This window comes from Oryctolagus cuniculus, chromosome 16 (assembly GCF_964237555.1).
Source record: "Oryctolagus cuniculus chromosome 16, mOryCun1.1, whole genome shotgun sequence".
Classification (NCBI taxonomy): Eukaryota; Metazoa; Chordata; class Mammalia; order Lagomorpha; family Leporidae; genus Oryctolagus; species Oryctolagus cuniculus.
Genome location: NC_091447.1, coordinates 50,535,851 through 50,561,107, shown reverse-complemented (window position 1 = coordinate 50,561,107; position 25,257 = coordinate 50,535,851). Strand labels below are relative to the sequence as shown.

At 40.0% G+C, this 25,257-nt stretch overlaps 1 protein-coding gene across 1 annotated transcript in view; it reads right to left on the bottom strand.

Moving 5' to 3' along the window:
- Window positions 1–25,257, bottom strand: part of SEMA3A (semaphorin 3A) — a 482,660-nt gene that overhangs the window by 423,432 nt on the left and 33,971 nt on the right. The gene's annotated exons all lie outside the window — the stretch shown is intronic.

Below are 25,257 nucleotides of genomic sequence, written 5' to 3'. Positions count from 1 at the left end.
TTAAGTGGCTTTCTTGTGAAAATTTTATTTAACATTATTTTTGGTTTATTTTCATTTTATTTGGAAGGTAGAAAGACAGGTTATCTTCTATCTGCTGGTTCAGTTCCCAAATGCCTGCAAGAACTGGGACTGAACCAGGCTGCAGCCAGGAGATCAGTCCAGGTCTCCCACGTGACTGGCAGGGACTCAAGTACCAAAGCCATCACCTGCTGCCTCCTAAGGTCTACATCAGCAAGAAACTGGATCAGAGGCAGAGCTAGGACTCAAACCAGGCACTCTGCTCCAGGATTCAGTTGTTTCAAGCAGCAATCCAACCACTAGCCCTTACAGACCTTTAATTATCATGTTTTGTTCAGGAAATGACTACTTTTCTATGGAAATCTTTATGTATTTAGATAATGGAACCATTTCTTCTTTGTGAAGGTGAAATTATTATTGAAATGAAATTGATACTTCTATCTTATCCTTGTAGAAGCTTTGGGGAACAAAAATGACATAGAAAGGTGAATTCTGTATCAGCTAAAATATAGTAAAGAGGAAAAATACAATAATATCCTATATTATTATTTCCTCCATATGCAAGTCGAGTTTCATATTTATATACAATGTCAAAGCTTCATCATGGCTTCAACAAAGAACTTTCACCTCTTAAAAGTAACCGGTAGGACATATTGGCAGTACACTCATTCTGCTCTAGCTGTTCATGAGCAAGATATACTTTTTTTCATGTATTTTTAAATAATTTGATTACTGGCTTATTAGGAAGTTTTGAAAATATTATTTCTCTATTATCATTTGCATCCCAAACATTTCCTAATAGAGATTTAAAAATTTCATTATAGCATTGATACTCCCATATTTCATTTTATAATGTAATTCTCCATTATATCCTTCCCATCAAAACAATCTTACTTCTGTTTTATCAGTTAAAAAATCAATACTAGATACTGAAATTTAAAAATCTAATAAATACAATGACCATTAAGCATGACTTATATGTGACTGGATTATCAATTTAACAGCATAGCTATATAAATTATGTAATGAGAGGGAAAAAGAAGAGCATAATTTCTTGCTTTTATTCTAAGAGAAGCAACTTTTACTTTCTCTAAATTTGGGGGGATTCAAAGCAAGATCAGACATATGATGAAGTCCACAGCTAAAGGAGAAAAAGGGCCACTCGTTGTCTGGTTCAGGTCCTCCTACAAAGGAAGTCACGGGTCGTACGGGAGAGGCAGACGGTTATTTTAGTTATTTTGAAGATAATTCAGCCAAGACTTGAGATTAAGTAGCATATATTAAAATGCTAGTTGAGAATGCCTATTTTGCTAATGTTGCCATTAAATAGTGTTACTTTAATTTACATTTTACCTATTAACATTATCTTCCCGGGACTAAAAAGAATTTCCATACTTTTCCACCAAATCAATATTAACACTTCAATAATGAAATAGGAGGACATCTTAACGTTTAATAGCTAGATTTTTTCTTCCATCTGTAACCCTTGTACTAAAAAGAGACTACTATTTTGTCAGACTTTTTAAACTATTCTACAGATGAAAGTTGAACACTGGGGCAGGCATTTGACACAATGGTTAAGACACCACGTGGGGCATTCGCATTCCATACTGGAGTATCTGGCTTCCAGTTCTGGCTCCGCTCCTAACTCCAGCTTCCTGCTGGATAGTGTATCTTGGAGGCATCAGGGGATACTTCAAGAAGTTGGGTCCATGTCTCCTACGGGGAAACCCAGATTGGCTCTGGTTTCAGGGGGAAAAGGCTATAAAAGGCATTATATTGCATGGTAAATTCATGCCCTTTGTATGAGTAAAATCTAAACATACACACACACAGATACATACACACACACAGATACATATATACACACATATATAAATGAGAGAGAAAAAGAATGGAGAAAGATTACGATTTTATCAGGTATACCTGATCTCACGTCATCATTCAATTTTCCCCTGCCCTTGTCATTTTCCTCTTGCTCTTCCTGACAGACAGAGCCTGAGCAGTTTGGTTGAGCACAGCAAAGGGGTAGGCTATGATCGCTCATCCAGGCCTAAGCTCTCTGGCAAAATGCACACAGTAGACACGTTCAGTAAAGAATAGACTGTCAAGATACTTACATCATCTCTGTTTAATTTACAGTCAAGAAGGCTGGGAGGTGGGGGCAAAGTGAGGCAGCGAGTAAACTCCTTTCTTGCAGTTACCTCTTTGACAAAAATTCCAATATGTGCTAAGTTGCACAAAAATGCTACAGAAACCATATGTGTTACCAGGAACTTTGCGTTATTGCAAAACTAACTTGCAAGTTGTGGAGGTAGAAAGTGAAAATCAATGTTGATTGTCACATTACTAAATACCTCACTTGCAATGTGGAGAGGACTTGGTCAAGCTGGATGGAAACTAAACCCAGTTGGGGAAGCTATGTCTTTACCAATTTTTTTGTTTCATTAAAATAACACAATTCTTCCTTTATCTTCCTTTTTTTTAAAACAATTTTACTCTTCCAGAGTGGTCTAATTATGAACCCCCATGAACAGAGGAAAATATGCATTTTCTCTAGCTTTTAGTTATTAGAATAATTAAAATGAAATGTACTTGATATTTGGCAAGCAACTTTAAAGAAATTCTGACATATATATTATCAAAACAATGCAATTAGGTAACACACTCCCAAGCAAGGAAGCACTTTGCATAAGAGCTATACAGTTTCTACAATTTCACAGGCAAATGTGATTGTTAGAGTACAACAAACTTTCACATAAAATAATACAACTTGCTGCAAAGATCTAAAAAAGATTAGTTTAAGAATGTGATTTCCAAATTAGGTATATTAGTAGTCAATCAGATTGATATGAAAATAATAATTCTAACCCTTGATACGTAACACAATAATCTGGCGCTATGTTTGATAATTTATCATGGAGTGTCTCAGGGGATGGATCTCTGAGAAACAGCCTGCCTGGCAGTGTCAGCATCCGTAGGTGATGCTGGTTCAAGGTAAAATTCACTTGTCTCAAAGTCTTCCACGTGCACATACACAAACTGTTTTTAAGTCCATACTGATTTTGATGAAGAAATAAATAGCTAAGCTATAATATTTCCTCAAACTTTATCTTTAGGGCAGTTCAAGGTTTATAACAAAATTGATAGGAAGGTACAGAGATTTTCCATAACTTCGTGTAGAAGCATACAACATTTTTGAAAAATTGATCCTGTGAAAAATTGTAAAGCCTTAGATATTCAAACTGTGGTCCTTCCATGTCGTTTTCCCAAGAGTCAGTTGATATAATGGAGTTTAACATTAATAGCTGCTATGCAGAGTTATTTAGAGAATTAATTTCTCCTAATAAGCTGGCTGCCCTAAATATTTTACACAAAGGGCAACCCTAATTAAAGAATATTTTAGGAGTTAAAAAAAACTTTCCAAGTTTGTGTGTGGAGAAGAAATAAGTGCATTTACAGCTGCTTGTTCTGCCCATGAACATTTGAAGAGTAATTGCTATGGCCAGGATTTGTTGACAGCCAATCCAGCAGACGATAGTTTATGAGTGTTATTCCATGTTCAAGGAGCCTTGTGGATCTGCTGGCTTGGAAAACTTTCCTTCTTTGAACCAGGAAGTTATACATTCCTACATTTAGAATGTAATTAGCTTTCCAAAAATCTTAGGCTCATTTTAATATAGAGTCATTGGCTGAGTTGCATACAATGAAGAAAGTATGTTATCATTTCCTTAAGCTGATATGGGAAGAAAACGGGCTATGTTCCCAAAAAGTGATAAAAAATTCAAAATCAGAGTTTTTATAGAGAGGCTAACTCAAACTGAGTTAAGTTTTGCTTTATTAATGATTTTTTTTTTCTGAGCACTAAAGAGTAGTAGTTGAGTCTCAGTTTAACAAGACCAGGGTTATGGTGTGAGTCAATCTAATGGGCATTCTTTGGCATTTGCATTACAGAGACTCAAAGACTTAAGAGCACCTTGCCTTCAAAGGGCTTGCAATTGAGTAGCAGAGGGATATGTGTAAAGAATCTCAATCCAATCCAATAAGAAAATAGACCAAGCTACAGAGGGCATGGGGGGAAAGTAACTGTCTGTGGCGGTTGCACACAGATCATACCAGCTGAGAGATGAATTTAGCTGTAACTGAGGACCAGACAGTGAACTGAAGTTTTGTGAGTAGACAAATGAAGACTGTGGACATCCGCAGAAGATGCGATCATCAGATGGTGGTGGAGGGGTGGGAGGCAGAGCGCCCTGTCTTCATTTCAGTAACGCTGGAGGGGAAACACCCACTCCCTATTTGATGGTGGATTATCGCAGCGATAAAACAGGTGCTCACGATGAGGGGAGCCACTGAATATTTTAACATGGAAGCAACATGCAAGATATGTGTTGCAGAAAGAAAATCTAAATCAAGATATGTTAGATTAATATTCCATCTCCAGCAGGGCCACTGATGGGCTATGAATCATTTCACATCACTCTTACTCTATTAACCTAATTTTCTCTTTACTGTCATCAATAACTGTAGTGTTCTTTTTAGACTACTGAACTACTGAAGCTTTTTTTAAAAAATATTTATTTATTTGAAAGTCAGAGTTACACAGAGAGCAAAGGAGAGACAGAAAGAGAGAGAAGTCTTTTTTTTTTTTTTTTTTTTTTTTGGACAGGCAGAGTTAGACAGTGAGTGAGAGAGAGACAGAGAGAAAGGTCTTCCTTTTTCCATGGGTTCACCCCCCCAAATGGCTGCTATGGCTGGTGTGCTGTGGCCGGTGCGCTGCACCGATCTGAAGCCAGGAGCCAGGCACTTCCTCATGGTCTCCCATGCAGGTGCAGGGCCCAAGCACTTGGGCCATCCTCCACTGCCCTCCAGGACCACAGCAGAGAGCTGGACTGGAAGAGGAGCAACCGGGACTAGAACCCAGGGTGCTGGCAGTGGATTTGCATTTACATTATTTTCCCACAAGAAACTAACCTGTAAGATCTTATCTTGGTGGCCAATCTGAACACAAATTGCTTTGGAATCTTTCTTGTGTAAATGTGGCAAAATGAGTGCATTCACAATTTATTGAGATTAGTTTAAGCCACTATTTCCTTCATAAACCACTAACCCAATGTTTATGTTAGTGTCTAAATACAAAATTTTGTGTGCATGTGGCAATGATGAAAAAATGACTTATTTAGAAAAGAAATTGTTTACCCAATCGTCTTTCTTTCAGCTTCCCCAGTTTTAAACTGCCATTGAACGCTGAGTTGAGCACCAGGGATTCCGTTCCACGATGGGAACACAGACTAACGAGAGCCCAATGACTGTCATTGGAAATGGCTTTTCCGTGTAATACTCTGGCATGCCATCCTTCAGAAGAAAAGATCACATGCTTTCACAATAGGCTCTCTGGATGGTCCAGCCCAGAAGGATCAAACAAAGAGTGATCCATGGTAAATCAAAGAAGTGTAAACACAGCGGTTACTCTTCCCAGGACGCCCAGCTGCAGTCAGGAAGGAATGGCATGGACCTGAGTCGAGAGAGATGGTGGATGGGCTCACTGTCATCTGAAGTGGGAACGCCCTGCTGTGGCCATTCTTCCTGGAGTGTTTCTCTCCAGCACCAACATAACTGACGTAACCTGATACTGCCATTGACTTACTCCTATGAAATAAGTTCAAACAATTGGATTCAATTTCTTCTTTTGTTTTAGTAGAACCCAGTTCATTTTAAAACTTAATCTAGGGGCTGGCACTGTGGTGTAGAGGGTAAAGCTGCTGCCTGCAGTGCTGGCATCCCATATGGGCGCTGGTTCTAGTCCCAGCTGCTCCGCTTCCAATCCAGCTCTCTGCTATGGCCTGGGAAAACAGCAGAAGACGGCCCAAGTGCTTGGGCCCCTGCACCCACATGGGAGACCCAGAAGAAGCTCCTGGCTTCGGATTGGCGCAGCTCTGGCCGTTGTGGCCATCTGGGGAGTGAACCAGCGATTGGAAGACCTCTCTCTCTCTCTGTCTCTCCATCTCTCTCTGTATAACTCTGACTTTCAAATAAATAAATAAATATTAAAAAAAGAACTAAATCTAATTTCAAATATAATGTGATGCTTTGACAGAGTTACTTCTCTATTTCTAGCTCATTGCTTTTAAATGAATGAGAAAAAAATTGCTTTGAAGAAAAACATTTAGGGAAAGTTTTGTTAATTAATATTGCATTACGATGTAAGAGGACAGAGCATTCCATTCCAGAGAAATGGAAATTTCAAACAAAGAATGCCAAAAAGAAAGTATCTTTAAATGCGCAGTAACCAGATTGACAGAATTAAAGCAAACAAAACATCAAAGGACTATCACACACAGAAAATCTATTGAACTTTCTGGGGTAATCAGTAGAGCTTGGATGTGACTTCAGAAATGATTTCGCCAATGATATTGCATTCCAGTATTGCTATTTTCTCTGGCCAACATGGCATTGTCTACTTTACTACTAAGCCCAGCTGATTTCTTAAAAGCTAAAAAAATGTTTTACGTTTTATAGAAAATGAAAGTTGATGTTAAGACAAACGAATAATGGAAGAAAGTCTTTGTGAACCAAGCAATCTGTTCTGAAAACAGCTGGAGAAAAATTTGTAAGCATTATATATTTCAAGAATTTCAAAGGTCTCAGACTAAAATATATTCTTTGTTAATCAAAAGGAAGTTAAATACCATATTCTCAGCAGTCGAAAGAAAAACATGTTGGCTGTCTGTCTATTATGGACGTAAAATAGTAAGACCAAAATGAGTTGGATACAAAGACAAGAAGTTTATGTGTGCTAGAAATGATTTTTTGAAACAGGAAGGAAGGGAGGTGGACAGAGGCATGAGGAGGATAGAGAGAAAGAAAGAAAACAAGAAAAGAGGGAAGATAAGCCAAGAGGAAAGACAAGAGGCGAGTGCAGTAGTGCAGAGGGTTGGGCCACGGCATGCGATGCTGCCATTCTATCCTGGTGCGCTGATTCATTCATGTCCTAGCTCTTCCTGCCCCTGTGCCTCAGGAGGAGCATCTGAAAAGAGCAATGTGTCTCAACCATGCAAAGGCAGCACTTAAAGGAAGGGGTTCTCCCCGGGATGGCTGGGTCAGAGGGACTGAGCAGGCGGAGAGGTGATGACAGCCCTGGACGCTTGTCCATGCACGGTGGGGAGCAGGAAGGAAGATCTGGACCCACTTGTTCAGCTCCTGCTCCCGCTGATAACTTTTCTTTTCTAGATTCCCATTGAAAAAATTAGGAGGAAAAAGGGTAACAAAAGCCCTTATGTTAAACAACAGCAAGGAAGCTAAACTAACCCTAATGACCAGAATGTCTAACTTCTATGTTCAACGGACTTAGGATCTTGAACGGCAATGCCCTGGCCATCTTGGACGGTTGGGATTGAAGGATTTAAGAATGATTTTGTATGCTTTCTTGTGACCCTACGCACATAGAATTTAGAGACGGAATATGCCCACCACCTTCTGTTCTACTGACTTCTTTAATCTCGACCCAGGAACAATTCTCTATGACAGGACACAGAGAGGCAATACAAGAAGCATGCAAGGTTTAGAACAAGTGAAATTTCATGTACCTACATGGACAAATTGTACCTTCCTTTCATGCCTGCCTTAACTCTTGGTTATATTTCAAGAAGCAAAGCTATCTTGCTATTTTAGATCACAAACTGCAATGCTGGCTTTATTTACAGTGTTTCAACTCAGCATAAGCAAGGCAGCAGCCCCGATTATTTTATTATGACAGAACAAATATGTGAGCTATGAAAATTTCTGGATTATGTCTGATATTCAAACAAGGCCTTTAAGATAGATATTTCTATTGAGACTTTTCAAACAGTGACTATCACAGTTTAGCCACACACAAAGATTTAGATGAAGGCTCTAAAAAACTTGCTTGTGGAATTACTCACTGTTACAAAGTGAAAATGGAATTAAATCTATAAACACAAAGAAACAGGGGCAGTATGATGGTGCACATGAAGATTTCTGACGTTGTTACTGTCACCAGAGGACCATAAAATACAAACAAGGCAAATGGAATACACACTGGGTTACTGAGTAAGGAGTGCATTTATCTTTATATGACCAAAATTTAAAAATTAGTATTGTCAGATTTTAAAAAATGTAATTATTGGGGCCAGCACTGTGGCACAGTAGGCTAAGCCTCCACCTGCAGTGCTGGCATCCCATATGGGCACTGTTTTGTTTCCTGGCTGCTCCTCTTCTGATCCAACTCTCTGCTGCGGCCTGGGAAAGCAGTGGAGGATGGGCCAAGTGCTTGGGCCCTTGCACCCATGTGGGAGACCCAGAAGAAGCTCCTGGATCCTGTCTTTGAATCAGCCCAGCTCCAGCTGTTGAGATTGGGAGTGAATCAGCAGATAGAAGACCTTTCTATCTCTCCCTCTGTAACTCTGCCTCTCAAACAAAAAATAATATCTTAAAAAAATGTTAAATGAAATTAGTATACTCCTGATATATGAAAGAGCCAATACATTTTATATCCTGTGCTAGGCATTCCTGTATTGGTAGATACAAGTGAACAAATACGCATGGCAATTAAAATTAAAAGAGAGGAGGGGGAAAACAAGGAAGTGTTTTATCGAAAATCAATGCATGAGCAGAAGGTTTTGGTAAAATATGAAGCACCAGGAATTTATCTCCTCCCCTAGGCGACCGTTGCAATGGCAGAATCTGTCTGATGTAATTGCTTCTAGAACTTCAGAGTCTACTAAAGCTTGCATCTTCCAAGGTGTGGGGAGCAATTCGGACTATACAGTTACTGGAATTAAGACTTATTCTATGCATCTGCTCTCCCACAATATGGCGCTGGGAGAGAAGTAAACAGCTTCCGCACAGCTGCCTCCAGTTCAACCAATAAACTGTAGGACTTGCTCCTGATTGGAGAGCAGCGTACTCGGCGTGTGGGCAGCCGAGTTGGGATTGGCGGAGGAGGACTATAAAGGAGGAGAGAGACGGCATGCACAGGGAACATCTAAGGGGAACATCTAAGGGAACACCTGTGCAGCCCCCGAGAAGAGCCGGCCGGCGGTGTGCCGCTCCCCTGCGGAAGTGGGGAAAGCGGCCAGGGGGAACCGCCCTTCCACGGAGGTGGAAGGGATAGTAGCCAACCCGGGAAGAACCAGCAGCAAACCCGGGGAGGGCCGAGCAGACGAAAGAACAGCGCAGGGTCCTGTGTCGTTCCTCCACGAAGAGGGGGAGCGACATAATGGTGCCGTGACTCGGATATGAAGCCTAGGCAGGGTTTTGTGTCGTTCCTCCACGAAGACGGGGAGCGACATAATGGTGCCGTGACTCGGATAGGAAACCTAGGACGGATAGCAAACTTAGGAGGGAAGAAACGGGAAGAAACGGGAAGAATTGGGAAAATATCGGAGAGAGAGACTAGCAAACAGCCTAGGGAAAAGCCGGACGAAAAGGGTGCCGGAAGAAGCTATTGAAAGCCTAGGCATAGATTCGGATACGGACTACGGGGGGAAGCTGGGAGAAATCTCTAAGGTCGAAAGCGAAAGTGAAAGCTAGAACAAACAGACTCGGATGCGGACTGTGGGGAAAGGCCAGGAGAAATGAGGGAGGAATATTGTTGGAAGAAAACTTAGGGAAACATACCGGGTAGAGAAAAGTGTTAGGGAAATTGAAGCCGCGGGGGGCAGGCCGAGGTGGATACGAAAGCCACTTTGGGATTCTCAAGGTAGCCCGGGAATAGGGGGCGAAAAGTTGAAACCAGAAGCTGAAACGTAAGCCAGATTGGGATCCGTCTGATTAGCCCGGGGAGCAAAGGACGGGAAGCCAAACAGTGGGGCGGAGACGTATGCTGGGTTGAATTCGCCAGGCTAGCCCGGGGAACTTAGATTGAATGCTAGTGGCGGACACGTAAGCTACGCTGTGTGACTCGCGGAGGCTGCCGCGCGCAGACAGAGCGTGCGGGGCTCAAGTACATAGGGAACGCGGGGCTAGCGCGGAGACCGCAGAGTGTGCGCGCAAAGCCGAACCGCGCAGAGCCGCGAAGCCTCGCAGATGAGAGAGGCGCAGGCTGAAGCGGCTCAGAGCCGGAAAGCTGCCGAGAAGCAGCCTCGGGGCGGGTGTAGCCGGGAAGCCGCGGGGATAAGAATGAGAGCGGGAAGCTGCGGGGATAAGAGAAACAGAAGTTTAGAAGTAAAGTGAGAGAAATAGGAATGCTGGAAGATAGAAGTAAAATGGGAGAAATAGGAATGCCCGGAGATAGAGAAATAGAGAAATAGAAAGGCCTCCCCTCAACATGGCAATGAGAGAGCTTGGATTCGGTCTGCCTGATTAGGGAAGTGGTGAGCACCTGCGGGCAGCTAGCAGCTTATGCGCCGCAGGTCACCGAAAACAGGCACGTAACCAACACTAATAAGTCTCCCCCACAATACGGCAATGAGAAGGCTTGGATTTGGTTTGCCTGATTGTTAGGGCTTGTAAGCCCCTGCGGGCAGAGCAGAGCATGCGCTGCAGGGCACCGAACACAGGCACGCATCAGCGCCTAAAAACCTCCTCACAACATGGCGAAGAGAGGACCCGAATTCGGTTTGCCTGATTGATAGGACTTGTAAGAGCCTGTGGCAACTCTAGCAAGTAGAGCAGAGTGTGTGCCGCGGGACACCGAAGACAGGCGCGTATCAACGCCAAAAAATAAAAAGAAAGGGGGATCTGTGGGGAGCAATCTGGACTAGACTGAGTTACTGGAATTAAGACTTATTCTATGCATCTGCTCTCCCACAATATGGCGCTGGGAGAGAAGTAAACAGCTTCCGCACAGCTGCCTCCAGTTCAACCAATAAACTGTAGGACTTGCTCCTGATTGGAGAGCAGCGTACTCGGCGTGTGGGCAGCCGAGTTGGGATTGGCGGAGGAGGACTATAAAGGAGGAGAGAGACGGCATGCACCGGGAACATCTAAGGGGAACATCTAAGGGAACACCTGTGCAGCCCCCGAGAAGAGCCGGCCGGCGGTGTGCCGCTCCCCTGCGGAAGTGGGGAAAGCGGCCAGGGGGAACCGCCCTTCCACGGAGGTGGAAGGGATAGTAGCCAACCCGGGAAGAACCAGCAGCAAACCCGGGGAGGGCCGAGCAGACGAAAGAACAGCGCAGGGTCCTGTGTCGTTCCTCCACGAAGAGGGGGAGCGACACAAGGGAAGTTAATTTTGGTCCCTTGCAGCCGTTACCACAGTAGTAGGTACCAATGCTCCACCCCTCAGCACCCTATCAAGCAGCTGTGCACAAATTCCTGATCAGCTTCTGTCCTGCTTGCAAGTCACGGTGTGCAAGAAGATCCTGTCTTCCAAAGCCACGGATCTCTGGTCTGATTCCCGATTAATCCTTCTGATCACAAAGGAACAGACACTGCTGCCAGTTGATTGCCCCATGATTACATCGCCATACACACCCCAGGAGAAGGCATCAAAACAGCACACCCTCCAGATGACCTTGAGTTTGTAACTCAGGCTGGTATTCAGTGCAGAGAGGGCTAACGATAGCTCAGACAAAAAATATCAGCCAGCCCTGGAAAGGGAGACATCTGCTGTTGAGCGTTATTGTACTAAGAGATTCAAATGTCCAATGTGCAACAAAAAGTCACAATGCATAAATATAAAGAAACAGGAGTGTAGGGCCCATTTAAGTAAAAACAAAACAAAGCAAGAAAAAATAACAGAAACTGACGCTGAAAAATATCAGATGACAGACAGATCTACTAGACAAAGACTTCAAACATCTGTCATCATGTTGTTCAAAGAACTAAAAGAAGAAATGAAGAAAGTCAAGGAAATGATATATGAAGTAAATGGAAAATCAATAAAGGGAAAACTAAAGTGAAACTCCAATGAAATGCTGGATTACAATAGTACAAAAACTGAAATAAAACATTCATTAGACATAGGCATTTATTTTTCAGTAAGCACAATAAACACTGATCTTTCAAATGCAACAATAGAAAAATTTTAGTATGAGGAGCTGAAAAGGAAAAAAAAAAAGAAACATTAACAGGGACTGAGGGACCTGCACACCACCACCAAACAGACCAAGACACATATTGTGTAGCTCTAGAATGAGAAAGGAGAAGTAGCATAAAGAATATCTAAAGAAAAAGTGGCACAAATTTCCCAAATATAAACATCCAGGAAAATTTGGGGACTCCAAGTATGAAAGAGAAACCAGAGAGCCCCACTCTGAGACAAACTATAATCAAACTGTTGAAAACCAAACACAAAGATATTTTAAAAATAAGCCAGAAAAAGGTGACTCATTAGTCATGTAAGCAATCCTCAGAAATATTGTAAACAGATTTCTCATCTGGAAATACACTCAACAAAAGACAAAGAATGACTTGATATATTCAACATGCTAAAAATAAGCAAAGAAAACAAATGGACAGGATTAAAAAAAAAAAAACAAGGAAGAAATTTAAACATTCCCAGATAGGCATGTGTGTTGGGCACGGTGGTTAAGATGCTGTTTGGGGCGCCAGAATATAATATCAAAGTGCCTGGGTTCAAGTCCTTGCTGGACTTCATTCACTTTTTTCTTTCTTTTTTTAAAGATTTATTTATTTATTTATTTTACAGGTAGAGTTACAGATAGTGAGAGAGACAGACAGAGAGAAAGGTCTTCCTTCCATTGGTTCACTCCCCAAATGGCTGCAACAGCCAGAGCTACACCAATCCAAAGCCAGGAGCCAGATGCTTCTTCCTGGTCTCCCATGCAAATGCAGGGACCCAAGCACTTGGGCCATCTTCTACTGCTTTCCCAGGTCATAGCAGAGAGCTGGGTTGGAAGAGCAGCAGCTGGGACTAGAACCAGCACCCATATTGGATGCTGGCGCTGCAGACAGAGGATTAACCTACTGAGTCATAGCGCCAGCCCCTGCACTTCCAATTCCAAACACCTGCTTGTACATATCCTGGGAGGTGGCAGGTGATGGCTCAAATGCTTGCGTCCCTGTTGCTCACCCTGGTGACCTGGATGAGGTTCTTGGCTCCTGGCTTTAGCAGGCCTGGCCATTGATTGTATTTTCAGAGCAAACCGGTAGATGAAGATATCCCTGTCTGTTTCTCACTGCCAAATAAATAAAAATAATTTTTAAAAATTCCCAAATAAAAGCTGAAAGAGTCAGTTATCACTAGACATGTCTTGCACATATGCTCAAGGGAGTCCTGCTCGTTGAAATGAAAGGATATTTGATTGAACTCAAAGATGGATTAGAAAATTGAGATCTCAGTAATGATCAATACATGGGCAAGTATAAACCTGGATTTTTGGAACAAGTATTTAAGTCCTCTTTTTGTTTTCTACATAACCTAAGAAACTAGTGCGTTGAAATGATTTGAGTTTTCAGCTACACAATGGGTGCATAATGTTTTACATCACTAACTGAAGTAAGCAGAGCTCCTGTGTTCTATTGAAGTTAATCTGATATAAATTTAGACTGTTAAATGAAATCCCCATGGCAACAACAAAGAAAACAGCTAAGGCACATACACAAAAATAAATGAGAAAAAGATTAAATTTATCATGACAAAAACAAAACATCGACTAAATACCAGAGAAGACAGTAGTATGGATTATGAAGGATATGAAACATTTTAAGACTTATAAAAACTAAATAGTAAAATAACAGAAGTCTCTGCTTATCAGCAATTACTTCAAACATAAATATATGAAACTATAGTCCAAAAACAGGATGGATTAAAAAAAATCATACAAGTATACTGTGTATACATACATGTTTTTGATGTGAAGACATATATAGCTTGAAAGTTAAATGATATAAAAGACTATTCTATGCAAATTATAACCAGAAGACAGCAGAGCGGCTAACTAAATATCAGACAAAATAGGGTTTAAGATGGTGAAATTTATAAGAAAAAAGAGGAATATTATATCTCCTTACATTGTAACTTTTACTAACATATAACAGATATATATGTAACCAATAATGGGCCATGAAAACATATGAAGCAAAAGTTGAAAAAATAATGAAATAATGAAATAATTCTACAATAATAGTTGGATGCTCCCATACCGCACTCTCTTAAGTGGACAGAAGAACCAGAGGATGATGTGACAGGACTTGAACAACACAAAAAGCGAATTAGATCTAAGAGATCTATACAGAACACTTTACCTACAAAATTATAAAATGCATTCTTTTAACAGGAAATGGATCTTTGCTGGAATAGACCAATAGTCAGATAAATTATGTCTCCAGATTGAAAAAATTAGACATCATACAAAGTGTCTTCCCTGATCATAAGATGATGTTAGACATCAATTAATAGAGTGAAAACTTGAAAATTCACAATTTGCAGAAATTAGATAAAACATTCTTAATTAAAAAATTGTTCAAAGAAGCGATCACAATGGAAATTAGAAATTACTGAGGCTTGAATAGTATTTTTTTAAAAACACTACACACAAGAAATTATAATGAGAGCAGTACTAAGAGGAAAATTAGATTTTTAAATGTTTCCCATTAAAAAGAACAAGAAAAATCTTCAATGCAACTATGTAACATTACAAGTTTAGGAGATAATGAAAGCAAAACTAAACTAAACCCAAAGCTGGCAGAAGGAAAAAATTAGTAAAGATTGGAGCAGAGATTTTTTTAAAAAGGAGAAAAACAACAGAGAAAGTCAATGAAATAAAAAGTTTGTTTTTTGAAAAGATGAATAAAGCTGACAGATCTTTTACTATATGAACTAAAAAGAGAAGACTCAAATTACTAAAATCAGAAGGGAAAGTGGTGACATTATTGACTTAATGAGAGCATGATAGCAGTTGTATGTCAAACAAATTGGATAATCTAGATGAAATTGACATATTCATAGAAATACAAAATGTACTAAATTATAAGAATTAAAATTGTTAGTATAACAATAACTATCAAAGAGATTAAATGAGTACTCTAAACTTTCTCAACAAAGAAAAGTTTTGGACCCGTTAGCTTCAGTAGTGAATTCTACCAAATATTTAAAAACTAACACCACTCTTTCTCTTCAAAAAATCCAAGAGAATAGAATGCTAATTCATCCTATGAGGCAAGCATTACCTTGATACCAAGTCAGACAAAGCCATTAACATAAGTCTAAAGATTGATGACTCTACAAATATTGAAGAAAAAATTCTCAGCAATATATTAACAAGACAAATTCAGCAACATGTTAAAAACATTGTACACCATGACCAATTAGGGTTTATTCCTGGAATGCAAAGATGGTTCAACATCAGCAAAATAATATAATACTCTACCATAATGAAGGAAAGGGAAAATCATATAATTATCTCAATTGTTACAGAAAAAGCATTTGACAAAATTCAATCTTGTTTCACAATAAAAGACAATTAACAAACAAGGATTAGAAGAAGACAGGAGTGATACAGTTATGATAATGCATTGAAAACCTAGGTGAATTCAGTAAATTCCATGTAAAGCATAATTTATCAAAACTGACAACAGAAGAAATGGAAAAGTCTGAATAGGCTTATCAAATTAATGTAGTTGAATTCCTAATAAAATCCTTCCCACAAAGAAACTTGACCCAGACACCTATATGAGTGAAGTGTCTCAATGAAGAAATACGTACTTTACAGAAATTATTTCATCTAATAGCAACTCCCCAACACCTCCGCCCTTCACTGTCACCATTCCACTCCATTTTTGTGTTTCACCCTGTAGATACCTCGTGTGAGTGACTACACACCTTGCCTAGTGTGAATGTGCTGCAGTGGACATGGGAGTGCAATGGTCTCTGAGATACTGGCTTCAGTTCTTTGGATTCTCAGATACGGGATTGTTGGATCATATAATAGTTCTATATTTAACTTTTTGGGAAACTGCCATGCTATATCCCATAGCAGTTGCACGATTTTACAATGCCCCTAACACAGTGTATGAGGGTTCCAATTTCTCTATATGCTTGCTGTCGTTTTATTTCTTGTTAGCAAACATATGAAGGAGGACAGCTCCCCAGATGGCCTTGGCTGGGCCAGCTTTTCTCCTTTCTGCTTGCAATTCTCAACAGAAAATACCAAATGCTAGTGTGTAGAAGCATAACTGAATTTTGTATACTGATTTTGTATCCCACAAGTTTGTTGACTTTATTTATTAGCTCTTGCAATACTTTTAAGGAGTCTTTAGGGTTTTCTGCAAATAAGATCATACCCGCAAATAGAGATTACTTTAGTTCCTTTCCAGTTTGGATGTCTTTTATTTCTTTTTTCTTGAACAATTGTTCTGGCTATGACTTCTGGTATTGTGTTGCATGGGAGTGGCAGAACTGAATGTCTATTTTGTTCCCCATCTTGGGCAAAAAATTTTCAGTTTTCCTCATTGATAAGAATATAAAGTAAATATAAATCTTCAGAAGCCAAACTGATAGGTTAAAACATGCATGTGCTTAGACAATTTCTTCTTGCCTATGTAGAAACTTTTCATGATAATTGGGTGATATTTAAAGTCATTTCCATGGGTAGTCAAGGTCATAGGGAAAGTCTCTGTTGTCTATTTTGAAATATTCTGGAATAAATTTAGCCAAGCTACCACAAATAATTCCTAAATTGATCACAGATGTTTACAGTGCTAAAATATTGTTGAATAAGCAAAACTAAATGGTTAACATGAGAGTCAGATTACTCTTACTGGTGATAGTAATAATTTGTACAGACCGTGATAAGGGATAGAAGTTTGCCCTGTGGATGGATGAATATTTGATGAAGAATGAACGAAGTCTCCTCTCCGTGAAGCCTCTACAGGATCTAGCATCCTTTCACAAAGTGACATGATTTGGAAGGTTATAGCAAATTTATCACAGAATAAGCATCTTGGCAAAACATCTGTTGGAAAATCATCTATGACCCAGTTTTATGCTGAGTTCTTGTTTCACAGGACGCTTTATTGCAAGGAGGAACACAGTTTCAGTTTTTTGATGTGCATTGCACACCTTTAACTATCCATCTTCCCAGTTAGGTTGATGAAGGAGAAGCTGGAGGCCCTGATATTTTTTAAGTTTACTGTCTTCTGAAACTAATTTAATACTATTATATTTGTTTCTAAAAAAGAAATAGCTACATGGATTAAATTTACAATCCCTTTTCTTTCTCCTACTCTTTTTAAAAAGTTGTGTTTATTTTTACTTATTTGAAAGGGAGAGAGGGAGAGAGGGAGGGAGTGAAGGAGGGAGTGAAGGAAGGCACTCCCTAAATGCTCACATAGCCAGGGCCAGGCAAAGCCAAAGCCAGAAACCCAAACTCCATCCAGGTCTCGACTCAAGCACCCAGTCCATCTTCTGCTGCCTCTCATGATGTGCATCACCAGGGAGCTGGATGGGAAGCAGAGGCATTATCCAACCCAGGCTTTCTGATAGGGGCTGCATGTGTCCCATAGGCAGCTTAGTCATCAATCCACATTCCTGCACCTCCTTTTCAACATTTAATCTATGAATAACTTTATGAGCATCTGTTTATGTGCAACTATTTTTGAAGACTTATTTATTTTTCTGAAGGGCACAGTGACAGATAGAGGGAGAGACAGAGATTTTTTTTCCATCTATATGTTCATTCCTCAAAAGGCCCCAACTCTAGAGATAGGCCAAGCTGAAGCCAGAAGCCACAAACTCTATGCTGGTCACCCACATGAATGGCAGCAGTCCAAGCACTCGGGCCATCATCTGCAGCTTTCCCAGGCACATTAATAGGAAGCTGGATCATAAGCAATGTAGCCTGGCTTGAACCAGCACTTTGATATGGGATGCTGGCATCTCCCCTTTGCACTACAACATCAGCCCCTGTATTTAAAAAAAAATGTACTTTTACTTATTTAAATCTTGAATTTTTTTTTTTATTAATCTGACTCGAGTCTGCATAGAAGATTCAAGTAAAGATCACACGGTGTTCTTTGACTTTTGAAAGCCTAAAAGTTCCACATCTGGCCAAACAGAACGAGCTCTCACTGACTCTAGGTTTTCATTGTAGGGTAAGATGTAAAGCACTAATGGCTGGAAGCTGAAATGACAGCCCATACAATCCAGTGGAGCATCGCTAACCCAAGTGGGTGCTGCTCGGGATGAGTGACGTGCCACAGCGCCTTGGAAAGCAATTTGGATATTCCCAGGCACATTGATCCAGACAGCACGTGGTGCACAATTGATAACATAAACCTTAGCCAGATAACACGTGCTGGCACAGGCGATAACAAGCCGGGCGCTCGCACAGCCCGGAGGAGTGGCAAGATTATTTTCTCCCCATGACTTTGCTGTGTTTCCAATCATGGCGATTCCTTTCTCACTGACTCTCAGCATGAAACATAACTAATGGTATGCTACCATCTACTATGAACTAGTTTAAAAAGCTTAGGCAGCATACCACGTACAAGGACACTCCCAGGACTGTATCTTGCACAGGCCCAGCTCTGTGGCTGCCACTGTTGACAGGCTCACAGCAGCACTGACACTTCACCTGGCTGCCTGCCTTGCACCGCATGATGGATGCCAAGTTCACCTGTCACTGGCCAGAGGGATCATTTTTCTTTTTCTTCTGCAACTTGTCTGAACTTGGTGCACTGGCTCACTTGTCACTCTGTGTGACCATTTGTGCAAGCAAACAAGAGCCCATTTTTCGGAAGTAAATCTTTGTAGACTGTCAGAGTCTTTCCTCCTCTTACTAACACCAGAGGTTTGCATGGATACATCCAATAGGTTTGTAGCTGGTCATTTTACCAGTGATGGTTTGAAGTTTTTCTGTGTGAAGCCCAGTTCACAATTCTCCATTTTTTTTTTTTTTTTGGTCTCATCTTTATCAAGGACAAAGGAAAGAAAAATACAAATGTGGGTGTAGCCTTGTATATGTCAAATCCCTGCTACTATAGCAGAGAATCTGAGTCCAGTTTCATAAGAAACTAGGGCTGATGAAACTCTGCCTTAGTTGAATGACTGCTAGACCTCAGACATCACAGGGCCACATTCCTCTGTTCGAGGTCGTAAGGCAGCATGGAATCGAGCCACCTGACCGACACACCCGTCTCCTACCTAAAGGCCACACTGGCTGTGTTAAATAATCTTCCATCGTTTACATTATCGTAGCAAGCAAGAGTCTGCAGTGTGTCAAGAATAACTGTCTGCCTTTCTTTGCAAAGAAAAATCTTGTAGAAAATTGTTTTCCATTATGCCAAAGAGAGATGTTGGGCAAGGATTATGTCAGTGAATCAAACTGGATTTGATTGGATGATTTAATTCTAGCTACATACTTTCTTGTAGAAAGGAAGGAAACAGTACCTGCCCTACTTGATATCAGTGACATTTTACTTTATTGATTGTAAGCTTTATTTATTTATCTATTTTTATCTAGTTGAAAAGTAGAGTAACAGAGAGATAGAAGGAGAGAAATAGAAAAAGAGAAAGAGGGAAAGATCTTCCACTCCCCAAATGATCCCAACAGCCAGGAACTAGGAATTCCATCCATGTCTCCCACATGAGTGGCTACCATCTGCTGCCTCTTAGATGCGTCAGGAGGGAGCTAGACTAGACATGGAGTAGTTGAGACTGGAACCTGCACTCCAACATGGGAAGGTGTTCCAAACTGTGCCACAAAACCCATCCCTTATTATAGTGGTATTTTAAAGATGGGATGAAGCTGGTATTATTATTATTACAGTAATGAAAAATAAATCTACAATAAATGTGTTTAAACTGTTTAAAGTATATTAAGATAGAATTTTTAAAAAGTTGCCTCATTTCTCTGTTTCTCATATAGTCAAAGTATTTTTTATTAAGGGGTGTGAACTTCTCACAAGAAAAGGTAAAGCAAAAAATAGCATCCATATAAACAATATAAAGAACAACTGAATCCTACTGATGTCAGGGCTCTTTCCTCTTTTCTCCTTTTATTTCACTTCAGTTGCTTTTATTTGAGAAGATCTCAAGTGATTTTACACCAAGACTTTGAAGCGTTTGTTCTGGGAGGCAGTTGGAAGTGCACGGGCCACAGTAAGTCCTTGCTGGGACCCGACAATGAGGTGGCAGCTTAGAGTCCCTGTCATGAACCCGCCTTCCTCTCTTTGCCAGGGATCCCTGGATCGCACAGCTCACTGCTGTATCTGTCTTCAGGCTGCAGACCTGTGCGTACAGAAGCTGAGGGTCCCTCATCTGAACCCGGGGAGCTGAGACTTCACAGTTCAATTGCTGCAGCAGTCAAATGCTGCACAGACAATGACTTCAATTATTAAACTTATGATATCAATGACAGCATGAATGAATGTTATTTACAGCATACTTGTAATGAAAAACGAGAAAACATTTACCAGTGAGCTGTTATTCTGCATTCACAGTATACTGAATATACTGTCATAGGATTCAGGAAAAATATCAACAATTAGGCACAGGTTGAACCACCACCTACGATGCTAGCATACCATATCAGAGCACCCTTCCAGTACTAGCTCTTCTGCTTCTGGTTCTGCTTCCTGCTAATGTGCCTGGATGACAATGGAAGATGGCCCAAGTATTTGTCCCCTGCTACCCGTGTGGGAGACCCAGATGGATTTCCAGGCTTTTGGCCTAGGTCTGGTCCAGCCCCAACCCTCGCAGCCATTTGGGGAATGAACTAACAGACACAAGATCTCTTTCTCTCTGTCTATCCCTCTCTTGCTCGTTCACTCTGCATTTAAAATAAATGTGTTTTTAAAAATCAGTAGAATAATATCCAAAGTATCAACAAATCAAAACACAAACTCCCAAAAATCCTTGTTCCTTCTGCTTAACAACAACTGTTTGAGTCTGATTTTTCCTGCCATCTGGTGGCAGGATCAGAATTCAGGGAACACGCACGCAAACACATCAACACGCACACTCACATTCCACCTCCTCCTCCTTGTTGACCTGCAGTGACCTGAAGCGTATGTGCTCCCAGGATGAGAGGAGATTTAATAGTCTGCTAATGTCACGTAACATCCAAAATATTTTAATTTTATTAATTATAATATAAGATATATTACAAAATAAATATAATATATAAAATACGAATTTTAATTATATTAATAATTAACATAATCTTTAAAATTATAACAGAAATAAAAATAAATTTAAAAACCTAGTGAAATTAAAACCATAAAATAAAATTATCTGGGAATCTGGTATCATATTTTCATATCAATGGTTCTTCTCACTTTGCCATACTGAATTTGTATTATATATTTAGTGGACAGTTGTACCTTCTATTAGTTGAATCTGATTAAAATATAGAATGTAATTTTTAGACAAGAATATGACAAAATTTTAAATTTTTATGAAGTTGAGAGGTGGGGATATTATTCTTTTCTGAAAATGGTTAAAAATTCTAACAGAAAATCTGAAATAAAAATAGATAAAATTTATATAAATATTGTATAAGTACTTTCAATGCATTCTTTTCAAAAAACATACATTTAATTATGCATTTTTTACTTTAATAGAATCATACTGGAAAATATTTAATAGAACCACATTTGAATAAAAATGCCTGATGAAATGATAACATTTCTATGTGTTCAATAGATTCTTGATCATAAAAATACATTATAGCTTCTACCACAACTTAAAATGTATAAGATATAATGACATATATTTCATTATCATTTTATTGAACTATCTGAGTTAGTGACAACGACAGTTGACAAACTCAGTGCTTCATTGGAGGACTTCTTTCCCCAAGAGGGAACTTTTGATATTTTAGTGAACAATCTGTACAGTTCGGTCTGTAACCTCTATCAACACATTTGTGTACAATTAAAAATATTATTGTATTCTTACTTAAAGTTTAGAGGTACATTATAAGAATTTTTTCAAATTTATAACTAATGGCTCTCAAAATGTTATGTGCTGGGTTTTTATGAATTTCAAGAAAATACTGTTCCATTTTGTATATGGGAGAGGGAAGAGACAGAAAAAGATTTAACCAGTGTAACAAACAGGACTCACTCTGAGTTTCCTGCTCTTGGATTCCCTTCTCACCTTGCTGGCAGTCAGCAGTCGCTGAAATAGCTCCTGGGACAGCTGAGTGTCCACCTCACCCAGGTCATGCGGATGGGTGTTCTGTCCACACAGCATAAACTGGAGTGGAAACTTGGCAGCTATCCAACTGACACGACCCTTGACAATTTAGGCCTTCACGTAGATTTGACACTTATGAATGGTGCCTAATGTTAGGATGGTTAGGATGATATTCTAAAATTATTCATGGACGTCACAAGTAAGTTCTCCCATGGGAAAAATATTTAGAAAGCAGAAAATACCCTCCCTTCTTTTCTCTAATCCCCTACGGTTTTAAAGAAAGGCCTACAACATAGACACTCAGACATCTAGGGTTTTTGAATCAAGTCAATTTCAGGACTGAGACAAAGATCTTGTTCTTTTGTTTTTCTTGTTAGAGATAAAAGTCTTAATAGGGTAGACTCTATGACTCCATTTTGAAGGCAAAAAAAAAAAAAAAACCACCTAGTTTACAGTACTTGTGGAGCTGAAATTAATACAGGAGTCATTCTTCAATTACTTTAAGCATCTATATGCCAGACCCTCTGATTGAGTCCATGAGTAAAGAAGCCCCTCATCCCTAACCATTTAACTTTGCATTTTGATGTGAAAGATGAGTAGATCCGGGCTCAGCCTCACCACTGGCACAACCATGCCACTGGAAAACAAATCTGATGACAATGTTATTGCTAAATGGAATTAAGCCTCAGGATGGGTGGAGAATAGGAAAGCAGTCATTTCCTAGCCTCTCCTGAGTCAATTACTCCTCAAGGACCAGTATGTAATATTGATCAGAGAGCAAATTCCATATTTTGTAGCTATGCATGCAAATTTTGCAAAAACCAGTACTGCTGTCTCCACAGCTCATCAAGATCTGGACACAGAGCAAACTCTGGGGACCTGGCTCCAACCAGTTAATGGACTTCCAAAAGCAGAGAAAGACTTGACATTAAGAAGAAAAAGATTCATTTTTGTTTTTTTAGAGTAACTCTTAAAAATCCAAAGTGTGCCAGCACCCCAGATTCTAGTCCTGGTTGGGGCACCGGATTCTGTCCCAGTTGCTCCTCTTCCAGTCCAGCTCTCTGCTGTGGCCCGGGAGTGCAGTGGAGGATGGCCCAGGTCCTTTGGCCTTGCACCCGCATGGGAGACCAGGAGGAAGCACCTGACTCCTGGAAAGGCAGAGACAGGCAGACAGGCAGTCCCCCAGATGCCTGCAATAGCCAGGTCAAGGCTAGCTTGAAGCCGGGAGCCAGGAACTCAGTCCACATCTCCCGTGTGGGTAGCAAAGACCCAGACTGTTGAAGCACTACCTGCTGCCTCTCAGTGTGCACATTAGCAGGGAGCTGGAATCAAGAGCACAGCTGGGACTCAAGTCAGGCCCAGGGACGTGGAATGCACTTGTCCCGGGTGGCTTCTTAACCACCAGGCCGAACACTCCTCCACGTGTCCCACTTGAAATGAACGAAAAATCATGCTTGAAAACCTCTTTCTGTTAAACTCGATTACTATTTAAATATTGATTTCAATTCAGAAAAAGTAGCATTTTAGCTATATTTGCTATGTAAATCATAGAAACAAATAAAAATTACTTTTTCATTTTTGTTGTGTGTTCTAACAGAATTACTTATTTCCCCACTTTCCCACTTCGCCCATTGGGAAGCTTACGATTCTGCTTTTTGCCTTCCCTTCTTTAAAGAAAGATTCCAGCAGCTCTTTGCTTGCTCTGTTATGGGAATCCTCCAGCCTCTGCCCAGCCATTTCAAGGAATCAAATTTTGACATCTCCCAGCTCTCACTAAAATTCTTTTGAGGCTATGGCACCAATACCATCACTCTCCTCGCACCTGCTTTTTTTTTTTTTTTTTACTTTACATATATGTAACTTTGTCCTTACTCCCTGCAAAAATCCCCCAAGAACCCATTACATTTCCACCATGTGACACATTGTCACGTTGCAGAAAGTTGTGGTGGGATTAGGAAAAAAAATCACATTAAGATGATAAGTGAGCTGGAGTGAAAAGCATGTACTCAGATTTCTAAACATTCCATCTCAAAGATGGACAAAAAGAGTGTAGCTACTGAAATATTAAGATAAAGAAGAATTCATACCAGATGGGTCAATACAATAGAAATGCCCCCAAAATACTGACATCATACTTTCCTCGTGTTTTATTTCCTTATAAGGCAGCAAAAACAGTAATGAGTTGTAACTATTTAAAATTCTCTCGAATGAGCTGAAGATTACTTTTTTTCAAGCAAGCAATACCTTCAGGAACCTCTTAGCGGGTGGACAATAAGTATCATAAATCCTAGTAAAACTGAAAGAAAGCAAATATGACTCAAGTACATGGTGTGAGGGAGACCAACACAAAGAGAGGAAAAGCAAGAAATTCAGAAGCAAGAATTTAGACCAGAGGTTTAGGTGCGAAGATGACCCTGTCCCACATCAGTGGTCCTGGGTTCCACTCCCTGCTCCAGCGTTCCCACTCACCAGGCTGTGGGAGGCAGTGCTGATGCTCAAGTACTTTGGTTTCTGCCTCCCTCCTGAGAGACCTGAAGTGAGTTCCAGCTCCCAGCTTTAACCCCCGCCCCCAATCCTGTCCCAGGGAATTTAGGAAGTGAGTTAGGAAACGGGAGCTCAGTCTCTCTCTGTATTTGTCGCTCCCCCCACCTTCTCAAATAAATGTAAAAATACACACACACACACACACACAGAAACACAAGATATGAGCTGTGAATTTCCTGAAGATTTCCTTGAAATCTGAATTTCCTGAGGATTTGCTTGAAAGCAATTTTTGCATTCAGGATAGGTTTCATAATTTCTGCAGATAATGTTAATAATTTTAAGAAAATAAAATCAACTAATTTTGATTTAGTTAAAATATAATTTTTAATAAATCTTTTAATGTACTGTGAATTTACTTATTTATAAAAACATAGAAGGCAGGATTTGGGGTGCTTTTGGCTATAAAGAAATATTAAATCTCTAAAAGCATAAATGCATCCACACAATGTGTACAAGTAATGAAACATCACAAATATGCAAAATATGCAAAAAATTTACATGCCTGTTAAATTTGTAATTAAAAATAAAGTTTTAAAAATTTAACCTTTGTTACAAATAACTTCAGAAGCATCAGAGAGGGTTCCATCAATTGAATACTACAATTATGTTCATCTTAATTTTGAATTTAAG